A 5,011-nucleotide genomic window follows, 5' to 3' on the forward strand; every position below is an offset into this window, starting at 1 on the left:
AGAGCAGATGCCATCCATCCTGCTCACTTCCAGCCAGGCTGCAGGGCAGCAGATCCAATGCTTGGTTCCTTCTGTAGCTCTTTCCCAACTCCGCTCTCACCCAAAGGTGTTTGCACAGGGACAGATGAGCTGCCTCACCTCTGGGTGCCCAGCTGGTACTGAGCTGCCCGGGCACCGACATTGCGCACCAGCAGAGTCTGCTGGGTGCTGACCTTGACGGGACACTTGGAGAAGTCCAGCTGGGCAGGGAAGTCCAGCACAGCTCGGGCACCAATGGCCCGAATTGGCACAACGATCCTTTCCCTTGCAGTGAGGCACACCAGCTCGTGGCAATAATCCTGCAGGAAAAGAAACTGGCTCAGCACAGGACATTTAGTGCCATCCCCATGGCAGAAGAAAAACCATTTCCTATACCCCTTCAAGGGCATCCATTTACCTATTGCACCCTCAAATGAACACTAAGTTCTGCTACTATGTCACATTTTAAAGGCACCAGTGCACTTTGCAAAATCTGTCTCAGTGGCATTCAGCTCTTGTGTCACTTGGGTCATACAGATAACAGCTCTAGGCCACCATCATTTCTACTCTAAACTTAAATGATATTAAAGAATTCCTAAGCCCCTTCTAAGCAACATGGAGCTGGGGAACACAGGACGTTGCTCTTTAGGGTTCTATATTCCCACTGTCTGAGAATAGGACAAAGTGTTCAACTGACTCTAAGCAGCAAAAGGAAGAGGAGAAAACAGCTGCACCCAAAGACATCCTGCACCTCTGGCCTGGTACAGAAGCATCAGTTGGCTCACAACTCCCCTCTAACTTTGCCTGTCCAACCAAGTCAGGAGAAGAACAGTGCTAAGAGGTAGCAGGATGCTGTTGGAAAGGGCCTCTCTTTGTTTCCCTGCAAGGCTTCCTCCCTTCCATGCCATGCCCTCAACCCTTCTGTATGAACAAGCCTCCAGATCAGAACATGAACCCTCCAGATCCCAGCACTGACATCAGACTTGCCAGGGCCTCAGCACTGCTGTGCAAACCTCCCTACAAAAGCACCTTTGGCACGGAATGGGTGCCAGCTGACAGAGCAAGCACAGGGACAGGCATGAAGACAGAGCCCCAGCAGCGTCACTGCCACGGGCTCTGGGCTCACAGCTCTGCCTGCAGCTTGTACCTGCCCTACACCAGCTCCTTCAGGCAGGTGTCCACATGCCCTGCAGCTCAGCAACCTCCTGCTGACCAAGGGCACCCAGAGCCCAGTGTGCCTGTGCCAGGCCGGGCTCACGGGCACAGCACATCCTCTGCCCTGGCCCTGCAGCTGTGCCATGCTCACTTGTGCTCTGGAACAGCACAGCTGCAAGGCTGCACAACAGAGGGGGTGAAAAAGCACCAGCTTTGCTCCAGCCCAGGGGCAGGCAGGGAAGCTGTTGGCAGTCCAGGAAGGAGGAAAGCTCTCTGACCTCTTTGTTCCTCTGGTGTTTTCCATCAGAATGAAACCCCTTCCACTGGACCTAGAGATGGCCCAACATCTGTCAACAGCCCTCTGTCATTTTCATCCTGTTTCCTGTGCATCTTCCCTTGGCAATGCTCAGGAATGTGCAGGGAGGGCAAGCAGAGCCTGTCAGGCCTGGCTGCAGTGCCCGCCAGCAGTGCCAAGGTGTGACTGGCTGCTGCAGGCTGCCTGCCCACGCCTGGAGCCCAGCTCACAGCATGCAATGGGCTGGAGCCAGAGTGCAGGGAAAACAATGGCTGTGGAGATCGTTGTGTGCTTTGGGTCCTCCAGCCTCACCTTGTTCTTGCTGGGGGTGAAGCGGATGCGCACAGGGACAGAGGCGCCCGGCGGCACGGCACGGTACGCATCGCTGGAGCTCACCAGCTGGAAGTAAGGTGAGCTCTCCATGGAGACCTTCACCACGTGAAGAAACTGCAGCAAAGACATGAAATTATCATTTTGCCACTTGTGGAAACAGGATGAGAGGAGACCTGTCCATGCCCTGCTAACATCCCTCCCCTGCCCCTTTTCCAAAGCACTTTCAGCTGAGCAGGCACAGGCACATCATTCACAAGGCTGAATTTGAACCCCTTTTCTCTGCCTCCAGCATTTTGGCCAGGGGCAGTAGGGCAGCGCCTGCTGGGAAGGAAGGGCCGAGCAGGTCAGCACCAGCAGGATGGAGACACAGCACCTGAACCAAGTCACCTGCATATTCAACAAGGCCAAAAAACCTGCTGGCTTCCGCCTGCACACAGCCATGAAGTGGTCATGTTCCAGAGGGGGAATGTGCTACCTAAAAGCAAACCAGCCCAGTACTGTGGGGCAAGGAAGAAATTCCCTTGTAGCAGATCAGGTTTGGGTAGGGACCTTCTGGGGATACAGTCAGGCAGGCAGAGCAGCAAGAGAGGAGACCAAACACTGTGGTCTTACTGGGAATAAAAGCAAACCTGAAAAGCAAAAGAAGGAATGAACACAGCAAGACAATCCCTAAAACAAGGAAATGGCAAAGAGAATTTAAATGGGCAGTAAAGCAGCAAGCAAGAATCATAAAACCATGAGAGCAACCAGCTTGCCAAAAGTAACAGAAACACAGACAGGCAGTGTCTCTTGACCATGGGGCTTCAGAGGCATTTTCTGCCTGGAGAAACAGGACCAGCACTGACTGACAGTGTGGTTCCAGTATGAAAAGCCAATCTTGGCTCTCCAGGGCTTCCTGCTGCCTGTGCAGGCAAGCTGGGCTGCTGGGCATTCCTGCCTGCAGCCAGCAGGCCAGGTTCTGCCCTCTGGGGTTCACAGACACAGCACACATGCATTTTCTAGCACACTGATATCATCAACCCCTGAGCACCAAAATCCTCTCCAAAAGTCTAAACCAGATGATTTGGACTCCCTCCTGTCTCCTCCCACCAGCCCACTCTTGGCACAAGCCTCACTTGAGAAAATGTTTCCCTGACTGAAATTCAAATGGTCTCAAGTTTTCCTCTTAACAGTGGAACACAACTGACAGTTTTCAACTTTTTCCCTCTCAGCTCTCTTGGGAAACTGCAAAACAATCCAAATTTATTCAGCTGAAGGTGGAAACCTCCAGGAGCACATGGCTTTGGATGTGCTGTGCTTCTGCAGAGGGAAAGCAGAGCACCGTGTTGCTTTTGGAAAAGCTGAGCAGAGCTGGATGGAGCTGAGCAGGAGCCTCAAGTGGCACCTAAAGGCCTCTCACTGCTTCTGCTCCATCACTCTGATTGCAGGGCTCTTTCAGAACACGGTTCCTGCAGGGCCAATGCCATTAATGAGAAGTGATTCCAGCATAAAGTGCAGAAGGCTCAGCCCCTGAGCTTTGGCTGTGAGCTGCACAAAGGGAGCCAAACTGGTTGAGAGAGGCAGAGATTCCTACCAGGAGCCAAGATGAACCAAGGAGACACAGGGTGTGCTATAGAGCCAAGGCAAAGCATGAGAGCAGGTAAGAACTGTACAGCCCTCAACATTCCAGTCAATCCAGAGCTTTCAAGAGAAGGAAACTCCTTTGGGATAGACACCATCAACGCCTGGCCAAAATCTGGGGACAATTCCCAGCACAGGAAGACTTCCACCATCTTGCAGAACAAGGTGCTGAGACATTTTCTTCTGCATGTGCTGCAGCAGATAACTTGCTTTGCTGTCCACTGAGGGAATGAGAGCACTCTCCTCTTCCAGCTCAGCGTTAAAGCTCTGGGTGTCAGCACTTACCTTGTCCTTATTAATGAGAGACAGCACCATTTCAGAGACCTCCCAAGCGACGAAGTTCTGAAATACCAGCTCTGGTGGGGAAACCCCAAACCAGCTCTGTTTCGGGGCAGCTGACGGCAGCTGGAGAGGAGAGAGAGCAGGGAGAGCTTCAGCTGCTGTGAGGAAGGTTCATGCAGGAGAATCTTCCACTGATCCCCAGTGAAGTACAGACTCTGGGGGAGCACGTCTGCCCAGCCCACACTGGGCAAACAGTGGTTCACCCACCTCTGCTCTGAGCTCATCCACAGCTGCTGGGCCACACAGAGCAGGCTGAAGCCAAGCTGCTCTTCTGGCATGGATTTCTCCAGGTTTCTTTCTCCAGAATGCCAGGCAGCACTTTCCTAAAACACAGCCCTGTGCCCATGCGGTCACAGAGCTCTGGGGCACTGACTGAGCACTCATGGAGTAAGTAAAACCCATGAATTTACAGGAGACTCCGTGGGAAAGGATTTGGGATGTCTTTTACTCTGAGACAGGGAAACCGAGGCCCACACAACTGCAAATATCTTTTCTGCTCTACAACTTAGACATCAGTAAGAAGAGCACAGGACCAGAGGAGGTGTGAGAGATGAGGTGATGCTTGGCTGAAGCCAAAAGGTTATTAAGCAAAAGAATGGAATTTGTTGGTTCTGTGTGTTATTTGTGGTTTGCATTTGTTCAGGTTGGTTTGTTGAGTGTCACAAATAGAGGGACAGGGTTAAAGACCTGACCAAAAGGAAGGAGGACGAGAAGGGAGCGGACAGAAAAGTTGGTGCTCAGTAGAGAATGGAAGCTCCTGAGTACCCATCCAATGGCAAAGGGCACAGGGACCGCGCCAGCCGGGCACAAAGGGGATACAAAGATTGCCATTTTCTCAGAGGGTGTGTGTGTGCGCTTGGCTCTCAGCGAGGGAGACATCCCCAGCTGAATCCTTACTAAGAAACACTTTTCTTTTGCTTTGATGATTTTGTTCCTTTTCATTGTATTTAAAAGTTAGTGTGTTCCCAAGAGAGGAAAAGGCAAAAATAAAAAGACAAATGAGATGAAAAGAAAAAGACAAGTGAGGTGAATGCTGAATGAGGACAAGTTTCAGTTATATTCTCAGCAACTTGGGTAAAAGTAGAGTTTGTATCTCCTTTTTCAGTGGCCTTTAAATGGGTGCTTTCTTGTCATTACTGCGATCTTATTTCATGCCATTGTAGAGGCACGTCTAGAATGACACAACAACAGCAAATGCTTCTGGAGCAGAGACATTGCTTGGAGAAAACTCTGCCCTGCTTTGTCTGC

The sequence above is a fragment of the Melospiza georgiana genome, chromosome 22 (assembly GCF_028018845.1).
Source record: "Melospiza georgiana isolate bMelGeo1 chromosome 22, bMelGeo1.pri, whole genome shotgun sequence".
In the NCBI taxonomy this organism is placed as follows: Eukaryota; Metazoa; Chordata; class Aves; order Passeriformes; family Passerellidae; genus Melospiza; species Melospiza georgiana.